We start from the raw sequence: 27,890 nt of genomic DNA on the forward strand, positions 1-27,890 counted from the left end.
TTGAATAACCATAAAGAAAAATAATTATTGTGTATTTTTATCTCTTGCCAAAATTTGCTATGAAATCTCAATGACGAAACATACGATGTAATGAAATGTGACCAAAGGAAAAAATAAAGAATATAATTACCCATATTTGTCAACAACGGTGAATAAATGCAAATATCTACAAATTAAAATGTATAAAGAATGATGAATTCATTCTTTAGCTACTTTTAAGAAAACAAGAAAGAAAAAGGCCATTTAAAAGTACCTCTGCAATAGTTATTCCTGGGAGACCCAAATCCTCAAAAGGCTTATCGCACCACATTAATTCCCTTACATCTTTATCCTCATAATATAATAGACGAAGTCCACAATTCTTCACCTCTAACTGGTCAGAAAAAAATGACGCCTTAAGTTGATTACATCCTTCCAACTGATCTAGACAAGTTATGGAGCTAGGAGGCACAAAGCTAACCCAAAGTTGATCAGAAGTGATGCATAAATCTTGAGCGATTTCCATCGTAAAGCGACCTAGAAACAAACTTTGTTCCGACGGCAAATTGTATGCATGCAAGTCACAGACAACAGTACAAGTATCCACTGAAGGAGGCTGATCATGACGGAATCTAAAAACTCCAGATAAAATGAATCCTACCCATCCGTAATTCAACCAATAAGGAGGTAGTTGCACTTCTGATGAAGACCCCGATCCTTGATTATTGAACCACACAGGAACTTCACTTGAGGCTAAACACAAAGATATTAGGGTGCTTGAACTAAAGAGTCCCTGAGCCAAAATTATTACTTAACAATTAAAATGTGTAGCTTTGCAGCAATATTCTAAGGGAAAATAAAACTTTTTTGGTGTATGCATGTGTAATTGGATAGTCATTTAGTAGTAGAGTTGCTCCTGGAATGCACAAATTCTGAAGTTCTTTGGCAAGAAGTCAGAATGCACAAAACGAAATTTGCTATGGGCCACAAAGATAACATAAAAAAGGAACAAACACATGATAAAATATCATATGACACAAAAATATATAATATCTTAAAAAAAACAAGAAAGATAGTGTATATATATATATATATATATACTGAAAAATGTGATTTTTTTTTTTTTTGAAAAATCTAGGGCCCCTAAGATGTGTATATGTGAGAGAGAGAGAGAGAGAGAGAGAGAGAGAGAGAGAGAGTGAGAGACTGACCAGAGAGAGAGAGTTATGCACCAATAAGAAATGCAGGTAACTCATTAGCCTTGCAAGTGGCCTAAGATTTTGGCCTTGAATCTCAATCAACCTAACCCATTTTATAAGAGTGAACGATGAAGTTCTTGAAGTGCTTGCTTCAAATGGATTTGGAATACTTTCTTGTGTAGTTAGACATTCCGCACTAAGTTGTAAAACGGTTGATGAAAGATCACCCAAGGACTGAAGCTTCTTGCAATCAACGAAGTGAAGGTTTTCAAGTTTAAAATTTCTACTTATGCTTGTAGTTAGTGAAGTTTCCAAGCAAGAGCAGCCCTCCATACTAAGATGCTTGAGACCCGAAGGAAGATTATTTGGAAATGATCGAATCCTCTTACAATTGCTGAAACTAAGAGCTAAGAGTTTAGAGAGTTGACTAATGCTTTCAGGCATGCTTACAAAATCATTTCCGCTTAGATCTAGATATTCTAATAATGGGAAACAACTTAGATCATAAAGAATCGTTGCATCAGTGAGACCGCAATGACTTAGATTAAGTCTCCTAAGAATGCAAAAACCTCTTAAAGAAGGCAACTCAAAGGACATGGCAGGTGTAGGTTTCTTAGGCATTAGCCACCATGGGCAAAGACAATCCCATGGCTGAGCTAATGGCAATGATGTTGAACCGATTCCTGCTATTTCAAACACATCCAAAGATGTCATATCCCCTATATTATCTGGCAATTCTTCAAGATTTGAGCAGCCAGTCAATATAAAAACTTTAAGAGACTTCAAATTACACAGGCTACTTGGAAGAGCTGTAAGGCTTTTGCAATTCTTCATGTTCAGTAAAACAAGCCTTTCTAGAAGTCCAATAGAATGGTGTACTTCAAGTAATCCTGTACAACATTCAAGAATCAACTCTTCAAGGTATGGGATCTCTCTAAAGTCAGGTGTTTTGATTAATTTTTAGAGTAACTAAGATCAATTATCTTCAACAACTTTAATGGCTGTAAAAGATATAGAAAGGAAATCAGAAAGAAACCGTAAAACCAGAGTAATAAACAGATATAAGGAGTTAATTATACATACTCTTACTCCCTTCCATAATTGTTCAATTCTGCTATAAGACAAATGGAGCTCAGCAAGTTGATCTGGTTGAAAAGTTTGTGGCAAAGATTTGAAAGGATACCCACGCCATTCCAAGTATCTTAATTCATTGGAAAGATATTCAATGTCTTTGGAGAGGTTTAAATTGCAAAGTATGAGCAATCTGAGAGCTTTCATCTTCAAGAAGGCTTTAGAACTCATGCATCTTTCTCCTTGATCAAACATATAATCCAGGACTACACCTTCAATTAGATTTGTTCCCTAAAAAATCAAAGGCAACAATTAGTGGTGAAAATAACTGAAAGACTTATAAAATTTATAATGGCAGTTTATCAAATCAAATATAATTCTTAATATTGAGTAATACTAACCGTATCATTAATTAAGATGTGACAGACATCCTTATAAAGCCATAGTCTACTACGTCGTCCAGGCTCTTCTCGACATTCTCGATGAACGATTTCTTGACCCATTTCTTCAAGCAAATCATGCATCCACACACGGTTGTTTGAAATAGTTATGAGAGATTTATCGATAAGCTCCCTTATACCAATATCTGGGTAAAATCCACCACTTTCCAGTACTTTCATCACATAACGTTTCATTTTTCCTTTGAAAAAGCATGCGATGTCAAGAAATATTTTTTTTTGTATTTCCTCCAATCCATCAAAACTTATTTCAAGCTTACTTAGAATTTTTTCATTGGGAATTTCTTTCAACCTCTTCAATGCACTGTTCCATTCTTTCACAGATCTAGCATACAAGGAGGAACCCAAAACATTCAGCGCTAATGGGAGGCCACCTGCATAGTTTACAGCTTTGTTGGATAGCTCCATGTAATCTTGTGGTGGACAATCTTTCTTAAAGGCTTTCAAGCAAAAGAGTTGAAGGGCTTCATGATGATTTAACTCCTCAACCCTATATATTTGATCTACTTCATGTTGGATCAACAAATGTTCATCCCTAGTCGTTATTATGATTCTACTTCCAACTCCAAACCAGTTTTCATCTTTTTTTCCAACTAATAATTCTAATTGCTCTAACTCATCAATATCATCAAGAATGACCAAAACCTTCTTCTGAGATAGCCTATTTTTTATGTGATAAACTCCATTATATTCATCGTACACATCTATGTCTCTTTCCATCGATGCTGCACATAAAAGTCGTCTTTGTAAAGTGAACAAACCATATTTTCTTGAAGTTTCTCTAACATCCGCAAGAAAAGCACTACCCTCAAATTGGCATTGCATTTCCTTGTAGGTGACACTAGCAATAGTCGTTTTTCCAATGCCATCCATCCCACAAATACCTACGGTTTTGACATTATTTAGCTCCTTTATATTGATACACAATCTCATTTTCTCTAATCGTGAGTCCATTCCAACAAAATCCTTGGCTATGCTATGACTAAATCTTCCCAATTTGTTAAGTACATCTTTAGTGATATCCTGAATAAACTCTGACTCCTCCCTACAATATAAGAATTTCCTATTATCATAAATAACACAATATTTTAAACATAGAAATAACATTAAAAATATCAAGTGTTCAATTTTGTTCATATCGCGCACTCAAAAATTCTATAATATGCAAAGAGTATATTATAGAGAGAAAGAAATAATAAATTCCTACACAAATTGAGATATCAATAATAGGAAACATATAATAAGCGTTTCATTGTACTCATATTCAATAATAGGAAACATAGTCTTTCCAAAACATTTTAAGTTTCTAGTCATGAGTTCTTCGAGTGGCACTTCTTTCTCAAATGATATTAAGGCTTTTTAGAGACATTTTATAAAATGTTCCTAAACACAAAATAATTAGAGATAATTTCAGACGTAACTAATTAAAGTTTTGAGAAACACAATAAAATTGTCTCTTAATAATACTTTCATCTCAAAATATTTGGTAGGAGAAGGAAAAGGAAGTGAGAAATTCTGTCCATTTTAAGGGATGATTTTAACAAAACGTTCAAAAAAATTATCATTTACAGACTTTTTTTTTCTATGTAGCTAATTGTTTCATCTCTAATATCTAATTTTTTTAGTGTAATTTATTTTATAAAATTAATAATCTTTTATAAATTAATATTAATATAAAAATATTAAATTAAATATTAATATGTTAAATTAATATTACCTTAATAAATAAATTCTTTTATAAATTAATTTTAGTATATTTGCTTATATATTACAAATATATCATTTTAATATTTAATTAACTTGTCTAATTTACTCTTAAATTTCAATTAATATTATTTAATTTTTAGTGGACAATCATTTTCCATAATTGACTATCAAAAAATATCGATAATAAATTTATACTTTTCATAATAATAGTTTAGAGTTATCTTTTAGAGAAACAAATATTACTATTACATTTCACAAGTTTTGATCGAACTTTTCATAGACTCATTCAATGATGATGACTAATAAAATCATTTCATGCTATAAAAACAAAAACATTCAATGAATATAGCCACAAAAATAAAGTTTAATTTTTGAATAAAATTGACTTGGTAAAGATTAAATAGAATTACTATTAATTTAAAAATATTTTGAATATTTAATATTATAAATTACTGAATTTAAAATATATTAATTTAAAATTAAAAAACTTGTTCAATTTACTTCAAATTAACATTTTTCAAAACAATAATGAAAAACAAATTCAATTCAAATTATAGATTAAAAATCTAATATATATATATATATATATATATATATATAACATGAGTACGAAGAAAGTTTGACAAGGGAAAGATTCCAACAATAATAATAATAAGATTATGAGAAAAAACAACTATTTTAAATTGATGAAAAGAATGATGAGAGAATCCTTTGAATAGAAATTGATGACGATAGAATTAATAAAGAAAAAAAAAGGTTAAGAGGCAATGATGGTTTGAATTTTTTTTTTTTTTTTTTTTACAAGAGGGTTTGTATTACACTGTTTATATATAATTATTTCAATACAGTAATAAAAAATTGATTTTTTTTATAAAATTAATAATGAATCCATTAAAACTTTTAAAATAATCGAGTGATTCAGTGCCCATTAAAATTTGATAAAAGTAATAAAAAAATTAATTTTTTCAAAAACTACTACTATACCCTAAAAAATTTTAAAATTTCAAAAATATGGGAAAAACTGAAATGCATGAGTTTAGTGAGGGAAAATGCTAATTAAAATAACTAAAAGAAATGGGATATATTCTGACCTTTCTTGTAAATTCCATCCAGAAAGATTGGCCACTTGAGTCATAGCAAGTCTCCACCGTTGCACCCTCTCGTCGTTCTGCTGATAATGTTCAAAGTCATTTTCAATACTCCCCTTCTGTTTTCGAACTTCTGATGGATTCACATCATAGAAAATGGGCAAAACTATTTGGTTGCCAGAGTTCTTGCATTCTAAAATTTTTACGAGTTCATCCAAACACCATGTTGAAGAAGCGTAATTTTTTGAAAAGATGACAAGAGAAATTTTGGAGCTTTCAATTGCTTTGAGGAGTTCTTGAGAAATAGTTTCCCCTTTCTCAAGTTCTCGATCATCCTTGAATATTATGATTCCTTTTTGACGAAACTCTTTGCACAAATGACTGATAAAATTCTTACGGGTATCTTCACCCCTAAAGCTAAGAAAAACATCATATTGCCATTGTTGAGAAGAAGAAGAAGAAGAAGAAGAAGAAGAAGAGTTTTCTTTGATGGCCTTAAGAGCCATGAAAAGCCTTTTAGTAGTTTAAATGGGAAGCTTGATGGGTCATTTGTTACGTCTTTCTTCTATAAGCATAGCTTGGTATTTATAGAAGTTATTTTCCATTGTGCAGTGCACTTTCCTAAAACCTAATTAAAATTATATTTTGTTGTGACAAATTGGAAAAGCTTTCTTCTCCCGTTGTGAAAAATTCAAAGTCTTTTAATTTTACCTTTGAAATTGAAAGCAAAGTTAATTAAGCATACAGCATAAAAATTGGGCTAATTATATGTTGCTATTGGGTCAATTTACTCTAATTTTTGGCCGTATACAAAGGAGAGAGAAAGAGGCACGTTAAGGTTACTTGCTTTAAATGTTAAATTTTCTTTTGATCCTTAATGTTTTATAGAAGTAATAACTAAGTTTTTACATTTTTTAATATTTTTTGAAAAATAGTTTTCCTAAGATAATATTGTGAAAAAAAAAAATTGATGTTATAATTGTTGAATATTTAATTTCAATTTTCGATTTTAAGATGAGATTGAAAGAGTAAAAGAATGAAATAAATTTTTTATTTTACTTTCGATTAATTTTTTCTATTATTGTTATAGTTTTTTTAGGAGGTAAATTATAAAGACAGAGTAGAAAGATAAAGTTTATAAAGAAATAAATAATAATAATACTATTGCATTTACAATGTCACTAATCAATGACTGCCACATGTACTAATCAATGACATTGTCAACCAAGTCGTCTGAGTTTGACTGGATTTCACAAGTTTTGATCGAACTTTTCATAGACTCATTCAATGATGATGACTAATAAAATCATTTCATGCTATAAAAACAAAAACATTCAATGAATATAGCCACAAAAATAAAGTTTAATTTTTGAATAAAATTGACTTGCTAAAGATTAAATAGAATTACTATTAATTTAAAAATATTATGAATATTTAATATTATAAATTACTGAATTTAAAATATATTGACTTAAAATTAAAAAATTTGTTCAATTTACTTCAAATTAAAATTTTTCAAAACAATAATGAAAAACCAATTCAATTCAAATTATAGATTAAAAATCTAATATTATGAAATATATATATAACATGAGTATGAAGAAATTTCGACAAGGGAAAGATTCCAACAATAATAATTAGATTATGAGAAAAACTGTTTGTAGGAAAAATGCTAAGGAAGTACGTGAAGACCGGTTCAAGAGTATGTACAGGGAAAATGCTAAGTGAAATTTGCATCAAGACTACAAAATTCTGAGAAAGTGAAAAATGAAGTTTAAATTGACTGGAATCAGAATGGTCCTAACTGAAACTCACTCGATTTGCCATCTCTACGCTTGCGAATGAAATTTTATTCTTTAAAATTGAATCCTTAAAAATAATATAAAATAATTTTTTCCACCTTTGTTTGAAAAATGATAAATTTTGATTTGAAATCTAATGGTGGCTCTGAGTTTGAATTGCATATCAAAAGAAAAAACGAGTAGAAAAAACCCATCAAGTACTGACAAAAGTGAATATTGGACAAGGCCATGTACAGGTAAAATGCTGAGAAAGTAAAAATTGGATCAAAACTAGAAAATGTTGGGAAATTGAGAATTGGATAAAGCTAAAAATGACAATGGGTTGAGTATTCTTGGATAATTGATCAATCCCTATTTAAAGAAGCTTGAGTATTACATAATGAAATTTGAGACAAGTTATGATTAAGAAAATAATAGTCACATTAAATTTGGATTAAAATATTTATAAAGTAGTATTATGAAATATATCAAATGCCGCTAAAAGATTATATTTTCACATTTGTAAAATATTATTTAAGATGTATATATTACAACATTTGACAAACATTAATACGAGGTACTTTTGTAATATTTTACAAGTTTTGAAAGAAAATTACTATCAAATATATCAAATATTGATAAAAGATATATTATTTATATATATATTTTTTTACTTTATAAAAATTGATTGTATATCATAAATTAAAATGGAAAGTAATCAGAAATTATATTCAATATAAATATTATTTTAAATTAATTATTTAAGCATTACATTCATATTATGTCGTTAGTCCATAGTAGATCGACTTAATCAAGAAAAATCTCAAATAATTAAGAATTTCGGAAACAATCTTAAAAATTGGAAGAAACATTTAACAACATTAAAAAGAATAAAAAATCTTCCAGAAGAACCTTGTGTATGCTGCACTCACCTATCGAAATGAAATAAAACTTAATTTATAAATAAAACTAATTAAACTTAAAATAGCAAATCATATATTAATTCATGTTTAAATTTCATCTTAACTATATTATTAAAGGGAATAAAAAGACAACAGAAATATACAGTAAAAGAATGCAGAATATTGCAAGAAAAAAAAGCAATTGTTTTTAACCTACTTAATGGGCTTGCTTTACTTAATAGGCCATTACCGGTAGTCAGCATTCAGCGCCCCTTTTTTTTTAGCTTGTTGGCTAGATTCTGCTTTTGCATTGTAGTCATGCTTTACTTTATTCTAGATATTTAAAGAAGTAGAAATTTATAAAATTACAAAAAAAAAAAAAAGGGTAAAAGTCGAGAGATTTAATCTCCAAATATGTCTAACGTAAAACAGTGGCCTTCTATTTTTTTTTCTTCTTTTTAGACGCCAAAATTTGAATATTTAAATATTTATTAAAATCAATAAAAACTTACTTATTGTATATATGATTCAAAATTAAAAAGTTTAGATATAATTATCATTTAGAGAAAAGATTTGAACTTTTATATATGTATATATACTAACAAGATACAAGAATTTTATTATTTATCTTTTGTTATTTTATCTTTAACTAAGGTTATATTATTTATTTATTCTTATGATTCATTATTTGAAATCAAAAATTGCTAAAAAATTTAAATTTTAAATTTTAAAACTATAAAATTTTATGTAATTAAATAATAATTATATATTGTAATCAATTATACTTAAAGTAACGCAATAGTCATTGCATACAAAAATAAATATAATTATAATTACTTATTTTGATTTTTTTTTCATTTATTGTTAATACTACCACCACCACTACTTAGCTATCACTACTATGACAACCACTATCCCGCCTTGTTACCATCACCACCACTACCACCACCACTACTTAACCACAACTATCACTACTTAGCTCCAATCTAATCATTAACACCACTACCACTATCTCATTTTGCCACTACCACCACCTAACCATCACTATCGCCGCCACCACTATCACTTAATTAATATTTCCACTTGACTACCGATCACTACAACCACTAACACTTATTATTAATATTATAAAGAAATTAAATATTAAAATCAAAATTATCATTACATTACACTTTATATTTTTATTTTACAACCAAACATAGGAATGTAATGAAAATTACATTACATTATATTACAACTATAATTTTATTATATAATTGATTATATTAGATTACATTACGCTTTATCAAACGTAACCTAAATGTGGTTTGATTGGATAAATGAATATCAGTACTAGTATTCCCTTTGTTGAATCCTTAAGAATAATATAGAATAAAATAAGCTAGCTTCTTTTTCCACCTTTGTTGAAAAATGATAAATTTTCATTTGAAATCTAATAGGTCTGAGTTTAAATTGCATATGAAAGGGAAAACAAGTAGAAAAAACCCATCAGGCATTGACAAAAGTGAATATTGGACAAATAAATATAAATATAAGGACTCAAAAGGTTAAAGTTTGAAAGAACAACATTAACCATGTTATGTTATTTGAAATTCTAATTCACCTTAATAAGAGGGGGGTTTTTTTTTTTATTGAATACTCTCATTTTAAATTTAAAAATTAAAATTTAGTATTTCATCCAAACAATATATTTTCAAATTTATAAATTTCAAATTTTAAATTTCAGATCCAATATTTGAAATCCAAAATTTAAATCTAAATCTATGAATTTAAGCACAACCTAACTTCTTTTTCCACTTTTTTTTGTCAAAAATGATGAAGTTTGATATGAAATCTAACAGTGGCATTGAGTTTCTGTCACATCCTACTCCTCTGTAAGGTATGATATGATCCCGTAGTATACCTAATAAATTACCTAATTTTGCTTACCGATAATCTATTAAAAATACTACAAGGGATTTCGACAAAACAAATGCATTTTTAAAATTTAGCGTGGTGATAAAAATTTATCTTAAGTGGTCTCAATTCAAGTATATGTCATAAAACTTATTTAGGAATAATTAGGTATTTTTAAAATTTTACGGAAAATCCGCGTGGTTGCTGCTAAAACTAGGTAAAAACAATTCTTCAATTTACCTGAAAGAGAAATTTTATACATAAATATTCCAATCCAATCTCGATAATTTCACAATTCGTTTCAAGCAATCAACTCAATTTGTTTCATTCCATTCCCACTAAAACTCATCATAAGAAAATGATTCATTATCTACAAGTTTCAGAAAGAATTAAAATATTACATTCATTGGGGTGATAAAATTAATTTTACAAAAATATATACAGGTAAATAAAATCTCATATTAATATTACAATAATTGCATTTGAGTACATTCTAAAATAATATTACAAGAGTTTTTGTACAACTGCTCGAACGTATTTACATACAAATAATTACATAATTACATCAAAATCTAATGTCTAGAGGTATACCTACAATATACTCAAAATTAATCTCAACACGTCTTCAAGACACAGCTTCAAGTGATCTCACTCAGCTGCTCTATCCTTCCTTTTACTTACGACAGCATACAAAGCTATCGCTGAGCAGTGAACTCAGTGGTGCACAACTAATAATTTAAAATTTAATACACTATACTTTGACAAAATCATAACAAAGAGATTGGAAATATTCAATTTCTTCATGATACATAAAATCAAAGTCAATGTTTTCAATAGTGCAAATCATTTATTTGAATGATATTGATCAATAATTAAGATTTACCAAATCATAAATGCACATTTGAAATATTCACATCAAATTATGAAAATAAACATTCAATTTCATGAAAAAGGAAAGTATAAAAATATAAAACAAAGACATCATTTTAGAAGCAAGGTTGCTCACTTTCAAATCCATTCTTATTCTCACTGACTTAATGCAAGACTAATCCGTAAGGGCCATCTTCGAAGTTATTCTCACTCCCTATGGTAGGGGAGATCGAATCATGCACATTCCATCCATTACACCATAATAAATTAAATTCCAAGAGGGGCCATCTTCAACTTAGATCTAACCTTTTATATGAGGAAGATCAAACCATCAATGTGCACATACTACGGTATTCAAAATAAAGCTAATACCATTGTCTCCTCAACAAATGAGGGACGGGTAATAACCATGTCGAGCATTAGTAGTGAGATATAAAATAACATCAGAAAATTCATTGCCCTTTTTGTGAGCATATAATCACAATACAAATCGTTTCCATGCCAATCTCAGTAAGCAATATTTTTCATTTTTCATGCAAACCCCATTTCAATCACAATTTCCCAAAACCAATTTCATTCACACCATAACAATATTCAATAATTGTTGAGATAAAATCAAAATTTGATAAACATAATACATGAAAACAATAGAATCCTTTAAATCAATTGAAATATGTAAAACACTTGTTAATTAAGGACTAGTTGTGCACAAACCTCTTTGGTTGTCTTGACCTAATCCAAATTTTCCTCCTTCCTTGGATGGCTCCTTTCCAACTGAAACACATAATTTTAAAGTGTTTCAATACCCATCCAAACCATTTCTAATAATTAATCTAAAAATTAAATTTTGCATATTTAATTTTACTTATAAAATCTCCTAAGGTTGGGTTCTTTGTATTTATGGCTATGGTGGTTACTATTCATGCAAAATGTTGACTTTTTCATAATTAATAGGTATACTATTTCTAAACACATGGTCATACCACATTTTGGGTCACAAATTTATTGGCATTGGTTGCCAATTGTAATTCAAAGCTTCCTAAGAGAAATTCCAAAATTTTAGTTTTTGTCTCCAAAGTTTACTGTTCCATTGGACCAATTTACAATGGAAATTTGGCTAAAATTTCTTCAACAAAGTTGTTCCTTAATATGTCTACTTTAATTCTCCTTTTGAATCACTCCATTTGGAGTTTTGTAGCTCAAGTTATAACACTTTAACCATAACTGGCTGGATTGGTCAATTCCAGAATTCTGGGCCAATTTTTTGTTCTAGTAGTTTTGGTAAGTTAACTTTAGTTAACAATTTGAATGTGTTATGGTCAGAATTTGGGTTTGTGTTCTTCATGAAAGTTGTTCTACTATGTCTAAGCTTTTCATGGCCACAAGAATCAAGTCATTTGGAACTCTCTACACAAAGTTATGACCATTTGAACATGTACTGTTCATTTGGTCAATTTTGCCCAGTAACAGGGTACCAAATCCGGATTCAAGCTAATTTTAGGTCAACTTAGGGTCAGTTTTTGGGCAAGGTTTCTACATAAAAAATGTTGCATTATGACCCTAGTTTCATCTCCAATTGGCCTTATACAAATTGGAGTAACACAAGTTAACTTATAGTTGTCCAAACCCACTGGACTCAAGGTCCAGAAATTTCAGCACAATGGCAGCCTATCAAATTCACAATCCAATTCCATAATCAACACCATTTTAGGGTCTAACCATGCCAAATGGTCACTAATTGACCTTAACATCATCAATTCCACAACAATTGAACAAATCCCCAATTTTTAATTGAAAACCCTAACTCCAATTCAAGGTTCACACAGCACATGTCAATTAGGCATACTAATCCATTTCAAATTTATGTCTACACATCAACACCATTTCTAAGTCATTTTAAATCCATCAAAACCATCAACTACCACTCCCATAAAGTTGGCCAAAATTCCATTCTCAATTTCACACATAAATTATCTTAATTTCTTAATTATTTGTTCATATTCAAACTAAATTTCATGAAATAAACAAGATTAAGTAATTAACATGCACTAACCTTAAATTGGCTAACCCTTGACTTGTTAAAACTTCAATCTCTTTTCAATTTTCTGCTACCTAAAGCTTGTTCAAAGTGTAGAGTGAAATTTTAGTGAAGAAAACTAGGAGTTTTGGGGTGAGATAAGGGAGAAAATAAAGCTTACAAGCTTCATCAATGGTGGAGAGTCTTTGAAGATGGGTCGGCCAAGCACATGAGGAAGATTGTTTGGCCAAGCTCATGAGGAAGAAGATGAAATGGCTTTTTGGTTTAATTTTATCCCTTTTTAATTGTGTTATGAATGGTTGTTTAGTGGTGATAGGCTAAGACATTTTTAATTGCATCATGCTTGCATCATGCACATGTAATAATTCTAATTAAATTCCATTTTTTTTTATTTTTTTCTTTCTTCTTTTCCTTTTTCCTTTCCTTCCATATACCTCTTATGTTTTTAATTATTTTTTTATAATTTTAATTTCCTATATTTTAATGGACATTTAGGCCAAGAGTCACCTCTAAGAGTGAATTGACCATTTTGCCCCTTATCTGTCTGATCTGTTTTTTCAATAGCACTAGTTCACTTCCCGAACTCTGATACAATTTTTCGAACTGGTTCTCTATTCTTTTCTATAATTTTTACACTACTATTACCTTCGCAATTTTCCTTAGGCCTGAGGTTCCATAGGGTCCCACACGAAATCAGGGTAGCGACTGAGCTCACAGTCACTTTCCGGTTCGGTTACCCATCGTTGTGGCTTCGGCTCATTTAACCCATTATGCTTTGTTTTCTTTATTTCCTTTTTACCTTCATGTAATTGCTATTTATTTTTATTTATTGCTTTTCTAGGTGACTTAATTATGGTTCTGAACATCCTAACTGTTCGGACATATATCAGTCGCTGGAATAGTAGACTGTACGGAACTGCCTACTAAGAGGATGTTATAGTTTCAATTGCATTTCGAAAGAAAAAGCAAGTAGAAAAAATCCATCAAGTGTCGTTTGAACACTTACAGGTACTTATAGGAACCTTAACAAGAGCAAATAAAGGCTAAGCACCTGCAGAAGTACCTGTAAAGGTATCAGGTTCCAGGTAGTTATAGAGGTATCTACACCTATAGAGACACCTATGGGTCAATAAAGGTACCTAGTCAGCAAAGATTTTGACAGAGTCTCCTTTGCAATACAAACATATAGAAAATTAGCTTTTCAATAATTAGTTAATTTCCAACACAATAATCAACACAACCTACAGGGGAAGCACATAATACAAAATAGAGCAAGATTCATCCAGCAGGTACAAAAGTGACAAAAGCAATTGCACCAAGTGCGGGTACTTAAATGCAAATGTCAAGTTACTATAGCAGGGAAGCTAGTACCTGTAGAGCTACAGATACCTATAAGGTGGCAAGTACCCAGGTAGGCACCTGGGCAGGTACCTGAGTACCAGCCAGTACCTACAAACCAAAAGAGGGTCTGATGCCATCTTTACAAATAAAAGTGACATAATGAGCATTCCCAAGCAACAATAGTCAAGCAAGAAACATAGGTACCGATCGACATGTAAGTTCAATATACAATACTTATTCTTAACAAGATATAGACAATTTGCAGGTATCGGCCAATATATTGCAGGTACCGACTAATATACTGTAAATACTAACCAATATATTGCAGGTAACTACAAAATTCTCAAATCTAGGAATAGTTAACAAAACCCATTCAAAATTATCCAATGTTACATGATAAGATTACATTAAAAAAGTGATGGAAATTTTCAATCTACCTGAAATCAAGAGAAACAAGAACATAAGTTCCATGAACTAGTGATCGAAAGTTATGAATTGGTGGCCAATGTTGAGATGGTACCGTCGATGGCTAAGAGGACCATGGAAGAAACTTAATGGCAACAAGAATGCTATGGTGAAGAGTGAGTCGATGAAACTAGTGAAGAGAGAATCGCACAGTAGTGGAATAAGGTGGGTCAAGTGGGAGAACCAATGGTCGAAGCTATAGCCTAAACTGTGATGCCCCTTACCCGTCTACTGTATAGCCGAGCAATAAGTGCCACATTCGGTGCCGGAGCACCTTATCTTGTTTTATCATATCTATTGTAAACTTTTAATGTCATTTAAAACATGTATTCAATGTGTAGATTTTTTTTTTTTTTATCTTATTTCTGTGGAGACCCGGACAAAGCCTCCCCTATTTTATTAGCATCTGGCGGGTTCCACTAATCACCTGTTAACATGTCCATATTCATTTCACACATTTCCATATCATATTCTCTTGTATCATATCATTTACAATTATTTATGAGATCTAAAAATGAAGTATCATCTATTGCATTTATATAGAAATTCATAGATAATAAATTACAAGTTTTCATTTCAATCTCAAAGTTTAATTACAAGTCCAAAATGAAATACATCATGACTAGACATAATGAACCAAAATACTAGTCTAAAATTGGCCCTACCAAAATACAAAAGACCGGTGAGGTGACTCTGGACAATGGCAGATCTGATCAGAGCTCTGTCAGTGCACTACTGGTGGTGCTGCTGCGGCTGCTGGGACTGATCTCCAGTACCTACGCGATGGAAAACCAACGCGCTAAGCATAACGCTTAGTGGTGCATAATTTATAATAACAATAATTTAATAATTTGAAATAATATATGCAACTCATAATTTCTTGATCTTTTATATTTTTATTGCTCTTTGGAAACAATTGACATTATCGGGATATTTTATGATTACTTATTGTATTTTAAGTCTTAATTAATTTTTATCAGTGCCCAAGAAACCTATAACAAATTTATAAAGGCTAGATGCACGGGTGTATACTGGTTAGATAGCCATATGTCTATCCAGAATACGTCTGTCAGGCACGAGGCCAGCTGTCGGGCACGAGACCCGCTGTCAGGCTTGTAAAGCCAGAAATAAAGTAGGCACAATGGCCCGTAAGTAGGCATATAGCCTGTAGAACAATCATACCAGACATATATTGTCAGTTCATGATTTTCTCGGTAGGCAGTACTGCTATCTGCAGTCCCTAATTGGTATACCAATTTATCCAAACTAAATAAATAAGTCTAGGTATACTGTGGGCAATTAAACATTTTTAAATAATTTAGCACTGTTCACTATTACTATTTTCTAGTACTGTTAATTGGTACCATTAATTTCATATTAATAGGACATTAGTCCCAATTTACATCTTCATATCATTTTTAATATTTAATTCTCCTTATGAGTATTTTAATTATCATATATTGCATTTTTCCCATGAACCTTTCTTTAGGTTCATGTTGATGTGTTATCTTTATCTAGGAATTTGACTAGGTTGGGATGTCTATTTAGTCACAATTCCTTCATAACAATTGCTCCTCTATGTTTAAACTTGAATTTCAGTTTTTGAATCACTGAGTTTGGGGTTATAGAACTCAAGTTATTGTAATGGCCCGGCCCACTAGTAATATTGTCTGCTCTGGGCCAAAGCCCTCACAGTTTTAAAACGCGTCAATAGGGGTTAGGAACCTTCATCTTATGAACCCAGCATCTCTCCCGTGTTTTGTCGATGTGGGATTTGCCTAGGGTGTTACAATCCACCCCCCTTATGGGACTCAGCGTCCTCGCTGAGGTTTGCCCCACCATCATTCAAGGTTGCACGCGGAGCAGCTCTGATACCACAAATGTAATGGCCCGGCCCACTAGTGATATTGTTCGCTCTGGGCTGAAGCCCTCACGGTTTTAAAACGCGTCAATAGGGATTAGGAACCTCCATCTTATGAACCCAGCATCTCTCCCGTGTTTTGTCGATGTGGGATTTGCCTAGGGTGTTACAATCCACCCCCCTTATGGGACTCAGCGTCCTCGCTGAGGTTTGCCCCACCATCGTTCAAGGCTGAACACTTACAATCCACCCCCCTTATGGGACTCAGCGTCCTCGCTGAGGTTTGCCCCACCATCGTTCAAGGTTGCACGCGGAGCAGCTCTGATACCACAAATGTAATGGCCTGGCCCACTAGTGATATTGTCCGCTCTGGGTCGAAGCCCTCACGGTTTTAAAACGCGTCAATAGGGGTTAGGAACCTCCATCTTATGAACCCAGCATCTCTCCCGTGTTTTGTCGATGTGGGATTTGCCTAGGGTGTTACAATCCACCCCCCTTATGGGACTCAGCGTCCTCGCTGAGGTTTGCCCCACCATCGTTCAAGGTTGCATGCGGAGCAGCTCTGATACCACAAATGTAATGGCCCGACCCACTAGTGATATTGTCCGCTCTGGGCCGAAGCCCTCACGGTTTTAAAACGCGTCAATAGGGGTTAGGAACCTCCATCTTATGAACCCAGCATCTCTCCCGTGTTTTGTCGATGTGGGATTTGCCTAGGGTGTTACAATCCACCCCCCTTATGGGACTCAGCGTCCTCGCTGAGGTTTGCCCCACCATCGTTCAAGGTTGCACGCGGAGCAGCTCTGATACCACAAATGTAACGGCCCGGCCCACTAGTGATATTTTCCGCTCTGGGCTGAAGCCCTCACGGTTTTAAAACGTGTCAATAGGAGTTAGGAACCTCCATCTTATGAACCCAGCATCTCTCCCGTGTTTTGTCGATGTGGGATTTGCCTAGGGTGTTACAGTTATGGTCAAAATACCAAAGGAATAGTATTTTGGGACATTTTCTGGGCTGGTAGTTTCAGTGACCCAACTTGTGCTAACAATTTGAATTGGTTAAAGGCAAAACTGGGTTAAGTGGTCTTTATGAAAAGTGTAGCCCTACGTCTAAACTTTCCATGGGTAAAAGTTTAGGTAATTTGGAGCAGTATAGAGAGAGTTATGACCAAATGAACACGTACTGTTCATTTGGTCATTTTCTGGGTTGGCAGTTTCAGTGACCCAAATTGTGCTAACAATTTGAATTTGTTGAAGGCAAAACTGGGTTAAGTGGTCTTCATGAAAAGTGTAGCTCTATGTCTAAGCTTTCCATGGGTAAAAGTTTTGGTCATTTGGACCAGTATAGGGAGAGTTATGACCAAATGAACACGTACTGTTCATTTGGTCATTTTCTGGGTTGGGTGTAGGGCAATTCGAATTTGGGCAGTATTTAGCTCAAGTTTTGGACAGAATTTGGGCATGGTTTCTTCATGGAAAATGGGCATTTTGGGTCTAGTTTCACCTCCAATTGGCATCATACCAATTGGGGTCACACAATTTTATTTATGGCCTAAAATGTACACTGCCCTCAACAAACACAACCTGCAGAAAATTAACACTTCCAAAACTCAATCTCATCCAACTTCCTTACTTCAATTTGCATGCAATACACTTCTATATACACAAAGTCCTCAACATTTACACAAATCCTAGTTTTCAAAGTTTCAAATTTACACAAACACTACACAATCAAATACCCAAATATTTCAACTAATTACACATTCTCATGGAACCATTTTTCATCACTTAAAAGAAATAAACTTCAAGTTCCATGGCTGCCAAAAATTCAAGGGTTCTTTCCTCTAGATTTTCTTTTTGTTTTAATGGTATTTATGCTTAGCTAAACATGCTTTTCATGTTTAATAAAGAGAAGAAGAGGGATTAGTGCACTAACCTTACTTGAGCTTCCCAAACCTCAACTTTCTTGCTTCTTATGGGTATCTATGGCTTCCTTATGGAGTGGGCTAACTTTTTAATGAAGGGGTCTATGGGTTTTGGGGAGGAGAAAGCTTGGAAAATCAAGCTTTAAGAAGAACAAAAATGGAGGGAGAGAGCTCCCATGGTGGACGGTTTCCAAGAGAGGGAGAGAGAGAAAAGAGGGAAGAAGAAGATGGAAGCTTGGGGTTGGTGGGATTTTGTCTCTTATCTCATATATATATATATATATATATATATATATATATATATATATATATATATATATATATATATATATATATATATATATATATTTGTACTTTAAATTTTTAATTTGTCATAAGCTCTTTATTTTCTTTTCTTTCCCTTTTCTTTTCTCTTCTTCTTTTTCCTAATTCAAATTCATAAACTTGTAATTTTAATTTATGTTAATTATTCCATTCTCTAAATTTTAAATTTTGACATTTAGGTCAAAATTCACCCCTGGGGGGTGAAATGACCAAAATGCCCTTTTATGGTGCTCATCGAGTTATTTTTATTATTTTATACCAATTAATAAATTCTCTAAATTTTACTTTATTTCTTTTTCTACATTTTTCCTATATTTTCTTAACATTTATTTTTTCAAGTTATGCCTCCTCACTATAGTTTAGGTGTAGTTCCAGACATTTTGACTGTCCGAACAGACATGAGTCGTCGGAACAGTAAAATGTACGGACTACTTATGGTGAGGGCGTTACAATTCTTCCCCTCTAATAGAAATTTCGTCCTCGAAATTTACACAGTGTAAATAATCGAGGGATCGCTATCTCCTTGTCTTTTCGCCTTTTTGTGTTATAATACTTTACTTTTTCTTTTGTCTGTCTTATTAATCCTAGTTTTACAATCTTATCCTTATCTCGATTTACTATTGGAAATACGTAGCTCTACACAATAGTCCCAAGTCGGTACTGTAATCTGCAGCTTACAGCACAAACATTTGCATAGTTACTGCGGTATATCCCAATAAACTAACTTGTTTTTTTTTTCAACCAGTTCTGTACTCATCTTCTTTCATCTCATATATAGCCTCCTTCTCATTTCCATCTAACACGATCCTTTTCGGTTGATAATCTACAATCACCTGGTGACCTAAAGGGTTGGTGACAAGTATGTCATCTTCTGACCCATCTATCGGTATCCTCTTTCAACAGGAGGTACAATGCATATATCGGGGTGAACATAGTTAGGGTCTATCAATACATACTTAAAGGTATTATAATTAGGAAATGTACCTCTGATAACGTCTACCGGATTTGGCTCCTCTCTAGCCATAGCGTACACGCGGGATGCTACTTCAGCCTCGGGGTGTTCTATAGTCTTAGAAGCTCTCTGTGATGTACCAGTTATCTCTGGTCTCATCGGTCTTCTACCCCTCTGTACTGTCGGGGCAGACTTTTGAGTCTGTGGTGGAGCTGTGGGAGCACTCCTCCGTAGGAAATCTCTCAAAAAAAAAAATGCTCTATGGACCCACATCTGAAACATCCACCCATTAGCAATCTACACTTTCCTTTGTGGTTCTTCCTACAATGTGTACAAATTGGCATCGGGGTTGATCTCTGTGCTATAGGACCCACAGAATTGTCAATTGATACACTCATCTGACCTCCTCTCCATGGGGTAAATCGAAACCTCTGCCTCTGTTCTCTGCTCTGAATCTAACCACAAACCCCACAGGTCTCTTGCTCTCAGAAACTGCACTGGATGGCAGTCTAGACCCTCTCTTGCACTACCTGTCTCTCCTAAATTGCTCATCATTTCTAACTCTCTCTACTGGGGTCCTATATACTAGCTGGGGAGGTGGTGGCATAGCTCCAGTGACCTGACAGAGCAATTGAGTCATTTGCTCTAGGAAGGCTTATTGTGTCCTTACTAAAGTACCCAACGATGGTTCTGCTCTACTGTTGCTGCACCCCTGACTAAATGCAGGTGTAGGTGCGTGACTCTCTACTTCCTCCTCTATCGGTCCTGGAGGTCCGTGCTCTGAAGGATCAGATGCCATCGATCCTATAAAATAGATAAAGAACAAATCTACATTAGTGTCACCTCGACTCTATCTAAAGGCCCATGCATGTGATCCAACTATTTCTTTCTATCTATCTAGCTCTAGGACTACCTAAACCTTTGCTCTGATACCACTAAATGTGACGCCCCTTACCCGTCTACTGTATAGCCGAGCAATAAGTGCCACATTCGGTGCCGGAGCACCCTATCTTGTTTTATCATATCTATTGTAAACTTTTAATGTCATTTAAAACATGTATTCAATGTGTAGAATTTTTTTTTTTTATCTTATTTCTGTGGAGACCCGGACAGAGCCTCCCCTATTTTATTAGCATCTGGCGGGTTCCACTAATCACCTGTTAACATGTCCATATTCATTTCACACATTTCCATATCATATTCTCTTGTATCATATCATTTACAATTATTTATGAGATCTAAAAATGAAGTATCATCTATTACATTCATATAGAAATTCATAGATAATAAATTACAAGTTTTCATTTCAATCTCAAAGTTTAATTACAAGTCCAAAATGAAATACATCATGACTAGACATAATGAACCAAAATACTAGTCTATAATTGGCCCTACCAAAATACAAAAGACCGGTGAGGTGACTCTGGACAATGACAGATCTGATCAGAGCTCTGTCAGTGCACTATTGGTGGTGCTACACAATGCTGATTTCTTTGGGGTGATCTCGATACCTCTGCGATGAAAAACCAACGCACTTAGCATAACGCTTAGTGGTGCATAATTTATAATAACAATAATTTAATAATTTGAAATAATATATGCAACTCATAATTTCTTGGTCTTTTATATTTTTATTGCTCTTTGGAAACAATTAATATTATCGGGATCTTTTATGATTACTTATTGTATTTTAAGTCTTAATTAATTTTTATCAGTGCCCAAGAAACCTATAACAAATTTATAAAGGCTGGATGCACGGGTGTATACTGGTTAGACAGCCATATGTCTATCCAGAATACATCTGTCAGGCACGAGGCCAGCTGTCGGGCACGAGACCCGCTGTCAGGCTTGTAAAGCTAGAAATAAAGTAGGCACAATAGCCCGTAAGTAGGCATATAGCCTGTAGAATAATCATACCAGACATATATTGTCAGTTCATGATTTTCTCGGTAGGCAGTACTGCTATCTGTAGTCCCTAATTGGTATACCAATTTATCCAAACTAAATAAATAAGTCTAGGTATATTGTGGGCAATTAAACATTTTTAATTAATTTAGCACTGTTCACTATTACTATTTTCTAGTACTGTTAATTGGTACCATTAATTTCATATTAATAGGACATTAGTCCCAATTTAAATCTTCATATCATTTTTAATATTTAATTCTCCTTATGAGTATTTTAATTATCATATATAGCATTTTTCCCATGAACCTTTCTTTAGGTTCATGTTGATGTGTTATCTTTATCTAAGAATTTGACTAGGTTGGGATGTCTATTTAGTCACAATTCCTTCATAACAATTGCTCCTCTATGTTTAAACTTGAATTTCAGTTTTGAATCATTGAGTTTGGGGCTATGGAACTCAAGTTATGGTCAAAATATCAAAGGAATAGTATTTTGGGACATTTTCTGGGTTGGCAGTTTTAGTGACCCAACTTGTGCTAACAATTTGAATTGGTTAAAGGCAAAACTGGGTTAAGTGGTCTTCATGAAAAGTGTAGCCCTATGTCTAAACTTTCCATGGGTAAACTTTTAGGTCATTTGGAGCAGTATAGAGAGAGTTATGACCAAATGAACACGTACTGTTTATTTGATCATTTTCTAGGTTGGCAGTTTCAGTGACCCAAATTGTGCTAACAATTTGAATTTGTTAAAAGCAAAACTGGGTTAAGTGGTCTTCATGAAAAGTGTAGCCCTATGTCCAAAATTTCCATGGGTAAAAGTTTAGGTCATTTGGAGCAGTATTGAGAGAGTTATGACCAAATGAACACGTACTGTTCATTTGGTCATTTTCTGGGTTGGCAGTTTTAGTGACCCAAATTGTGCTAACAATTTGAATTTGTTGAAGGCAAAACTGGGTTAAGTGGTCTTCATGAAAAGTGTAGCTCTATGTCTAAGCTTTCCATGGGTAAAATTTTTGGTCATTTGGACAAGTATAGGGAGAGTTATGACCAAATGAACACGTACTGTTCATTTGGTCATTTTCTGGGTTGGGTGCAGGGCAATTCGAATTTGGGCAGTATTTAGCTCAAGTTTTGGACAGAATTTGGGCATGGTTTCTTCATGGAAAATGGGCATTTTGGGTCTAGTTTCACCTCCAATTGGCCTCATACCAATTGGGGTCACACAATTTTATTTATGGCCTAAAATGTACACTGCCCTCAACAAACACAACCTGCAGAAAATTAACACTTCCAAAACTCAATGTCCTCCGACTTCCTTACTTCAATTTGCATGCAATACACTTCTATAAGCAACAATCTCATCCCAATAGGCCAATTTCAACATTTTACACAAAGTCCTCAACATTTACACAAACCCTAGTTTTCAAAGTTTCAAATTTACACAAACACTACACAATCAAATACCCAAATATTTCAACTAATTACACATTCTCATGGAACCATTTTTCATCACTTAAAAGCAATAAACTTCAAGTTCCATGGCTGCCAAAAATTCAAGGGTTCTTTCCTCTAGATTTTCTTTTTGTTTTAATGGTATTTATGCTTAGCTAAACATGCTTTTCATGTTTAATAAAGAGAAGAAGAGGGATTAGTGCACTAACCTTACTTGAGCTTCCCAAACCTCAACTTTCTTGCTTCTTATGGGTATCTATGGCTTCCTTATGGAGTGGGCTAACTTTTTAATGAAGGGGTCTATGGGTTTTGGGGAGGAGACAGCTTGGAAATTCAAGCGTTAAGAAGAACAAAAATGGAGGGAGAGCTCCCATGGTGGACGGTTTCAAGAGAGAGAGAGAGAGAAAGAGGAAGAAGAAGATGGAAGCTGGGGGTTGGTGGGATTTTGTCTCTTATCTCATATAAATATATATATCTATATATATATATATATATATATATATCTATATATATATATATATATATATATATATATATATATATTTGTACTTTCAATTTTTAATGTGTCATAAGCTCTGTATTTTCTTTTCTTTCCCTTTTCTTTTCTCTTCTTCTTTTTCCTAATTCAAATTCATAAACTTGTAATTTTAATTTATGTTAATTATTCCATTCTCTAAATTTTAAATTTTGACATTTAGGTCAAAATTCGCCTCTGGGGGGTGAAATGACCAAAATGCCCTTTTATGGTGCTCATCGAGTTATTTTTATTATTTTATACCAATTAATAAATTCTCTAAATTTTACTTTATTTTTTTTCTACATTTTTCCTACTTTTTCTTAACATTTATTTCTTCAAGTTATGCCTCCTCACTATAGTTTAGGTATAGTTCCAGACATTTTGACTGTCCTAACAGACATGAGTCGTCGGAACAGTAAAATGTACGGACTACCTATGGTGAGGGCGTTACATAAACGATGATGAAGTGTCATTCTGAGTTGAGAATCGCAATGGGATGAGATGCCAACAAGATGAATGGCAATGGTTTATCAGCAATGAGTAGAATGGCACATCGAATGGGAGAGAAAGGAAGAGAAAGAAAGGAGAGAAAAAGAGAGAAAGAGAGGGAAAGAAAGAAAATAAGTTGATTGGTTTCTTTGGGTTTAATGGTGATAATTGAGAGAATAAAAAAAATTAATTTTAAGTGCCCATTAGAATGACAAATTTGCAATAATTAAGAAGTTTGTGGTAATTAGAATTCTATGGGGATTATGATTTGCAGTAATTAGAGTTCTATAAGAAATTCAACTCTTGTTAGATAAAATTAGCTTAAATTTCAAATTCTCAGAAGATCATAGGGGATATTGGATTATTTTTAAAATTTTTAATAGCAAAGAGATAAGTTAAAATCAGTGCTTATTCACCCAGAATGGCTCAGTCAGCCAATCTAGGTGCGGGGGTAATTGTTTAAACCAAAAATAATTATTTTATTTATAAATTATTTTTAGATATAAGAATTAATTAAATTAATTTTTTGTGAAATTAATTTAATTAATTTTATTTTATTAATTTAATTAATTTATAGCCTAAGATAATTAATAATTAAATTAATGATGGCTATTGGATGGTTATCTGAAAGAGGGGAGTTAGTGGCAGTTTCAAATGGTTCCAAGCAGTTTCAAGGAGTGGGCAGGTAACTACAAGTAATGGTAGAACATGACAAAGTGTATTCAAGAGTCTTTCAAGAATCTTTTAGGTACTTGCAGGCCGAGCTATAAAAGTTAGATACGTTGCAACATGAAGACTCCCCCTCAACAACATCAAACAACAACAACTCAACCAAACTCTAGCAGTCTTTTATTTTTATTTTATTAATCATTTATTTTTCTATAGTTCTTGCATTTAATTCCAAACCTTGTACTCTTTTTTTAATTAATCTAAATGTCCTTTCGATTTTCAATTTATTTACCCTTTTAATTGTAACGCCCTCACCGTAGGTAGTCTGTACATTTTACTGTTCCGACGACTAATGTCTGTTCGGACAGTCAGGATGTCTGGAACTACACTTAAACTATAGTGAGGAGGCATAAATTAATGAAATAAATATTAAAAAAATATAGGAAAAATTTTGAGAAATAAAATAAAATTTAGAGAATTTATTAATTGGTATAAAAAATAAAAATAATCCGATGAGCACTATGAAAGGCATTTTGGTCATTTCACCCCTAAAGGTGAATTTTGACTTAAATGTCAAATTAAAATTTGGAAATAGAATAATTAACATAAATTAATTTTATGAATTTGAATTTGAAAAATGAGAAGAGAAAGAAGAAGAAAAGAAAAGAAAAGAAAAGGAAAGAAAAGAAAAGAAAGGAAAGAAAAGAAAAGAAAGGAAATAGATTTATAAAATTTAAAAATAATAAAGTACACATAAATGTATATATATAAATAACCATAAGAGACAAAACCCCACCAACCATCTTCTTCTTCCTCTTCTCTCTCTCTCTCCTTGCCGTCTCCCTTGGTCTCTCCCTCCCCACCATTGTTATTAAGCTTAAAGCTTGATTTCCCAAGCTTTCACTCACCAAAACCCATAGCCCCTTTATTAAAAAGTTAGCCCACTCCATAAGGAAGCCATTGATAGTGAAAAGAAGAAGAAAAGTTGAAGTTTAACAAGTTACCTAAGAGGTTAGTGCCTAATCTTCCTTTCTTCCTTTATTAATCCTTGAATGTCAAATTGAAGCAAGGAAGTTGGAGGAGAAATGAATTATTGGAAGTGCTATTTTCTGCAGGTTGTGTTTGTTGAGGGCAGTGTACATTTTAGGCCATAAATGAAATTGTGTGACCCCAATTGGTATGAGGCCAATTGGAGGTGAAACTAGACCCAAAATAGCCCATTTTCCATGAAGAAACCATGCCCAAATTCTGTCCAAAACTTGACCTAAATACTGCCCAAATTTGGATTTCCCTGCACCAAACCCAGAAAATGACCAAATGAACAGTACATGTTCATTTGGTCATAACTCTCTCTATGCTAGTCCAAATGACCTAAAATTTTACCAATTAAAAGTTTAGATATAGGGCTACACTTTTCATGAAGACCACTTAACCCAGTTTTGCCTTTAACTAATTTAAATTGTTAGTACAATTTGGGTCACTGAAACTGCCAACCCAGAAAATGACTAAATGAACAGTACGTGTTCAATTTGGTCATAACTCTCTCTATACTGGTCCAAATGACCTAAAAGTTTACCAATAGAAAGTTTAGACATAGGGCTACACTTTTCATGAAGACCACTTAACCCAGTTTTGCCTTTAACTAATTCAAATTGTTAGCACAATTTGGGTCACTGAAACTGCCAACCCAGAAAATGACCAAATGAACAGTACGTGTTCATTTGGTCATAACTCTCTCTATACTGGTCCAAATGACCTAAAATTTCACCAATGGAAAGTTTAGACATAGGGCTACACTTTTCATGAAGACCACATAACCCAGTTTTGCATTTAACCAAATTAAATTATTAGCACAAGTTGAGTCACTAAAACTGCCAACCCAGAAATTGTCCAAAATACTGTTCCTTTGGTATGCTTGACCAGTTTTGGTAAAAATGCCATAACATGGTCTCCAAAGCTGCAAATTGAGTGAAACTAGTGCCAAAAGTTTTATAAGACATAGCACAACAATTTTTATGTTTTGACCAAGCTCTAGAAACCATTGCATCCTAGGGAAAATATTAGGCAAAGTTAGGAATTGAAATCTAGAAAATGTTAAGTTGAACCCAGAATGCCATTTGATACCTGTGTGTTCATTTGGCCATAACTCGCACTAGGAAATTCCATTTGAGATGTGCCAATATGATCTAGAAACATGATACTTAGAGCTACAACATTGATTTAGACACCTTTGCCAAATTCTAAGTGTAAAGACCCTAAAAAGATGGTCAAACATACTGCCCTGAAGTTGGTTTTTGCCCTTATAGGACTGAGAGTCTAAGTTAATACATTGACCATAACTCACTATACCCAGCTTGAAAAATTATGAAATTGTACCTGGGAGTCCCTAAGACATAGAGGAACATATCTTGTGAAGGAACCTAAGTCTAAAAATGACCATAAAATGATCAAATGACTGGTCAAAGTTTATTGACCAGGAATTGTAAATTCTGGACAGCTTAGAGGCAAAGGGACCAGTTATGGTATTTTGACCCTAACTTGAGTTCTATAACTCCAAATTCAGTGATTCAAAAACTGAAATTCAATTTAAACATAGAGGACCAATTGTTATGAAGGAAGTGTGACTAAATAGACATCCTAACCTAGTTAAATTCCTAGATAAAGATAACACATCAACGTGAACCTAAAGAAAGGTCCATGGGGAAAATGCTATATATGATAATTAAAATACTCATAAGGAAAATTAAATATTAAAAATAATATGAATATGTAAATTAGGACTAATGTCCTATTAATATGAAATTAATGGTACTAATGAATAGTACTAGAAAATAGTAACAATGAATAGTGCTAAATTAATTAAAAATGTTTAATTGCCCATAGTATACCTAGACTTATTTATTTAGTTTGGATAAATTGGTATACCAATTAGGGACTATAGATAGCAGTACTGCCTACCGAGAAAATCATGAACTGACAATATATGTCTGGTATGATTG

The 27,890-nt window shown here is 32.8% G+C and overlaps 1 pseudogene; it reads right to left on the reverse strand.

Annotated features, from left to right (window-relative positions):
- Window positions 1-6,008, reverse strand: LOC131171205 (disease resistance protein Roq1-like; annotated as a pseudogene).
- Window positions 6,009-27,890: the final 21,882 nt, after the last annotated feature.

Source organism: Hevea brasiliensis, chromosome 12 (genome assembly GCF_030052815.1).
Source record: "Hevea brasiliensis isolate MT/VB/25A 57/8 chromosome 12, ASM3005281v1, whole genome shotgun sequence".
NCBI lineage: Eukaryota > Viridiplantae > Streptophyta > Magnoliopsida > Malpighiales > Euphorbiaceae > Hevea > Hevea brasiliensis.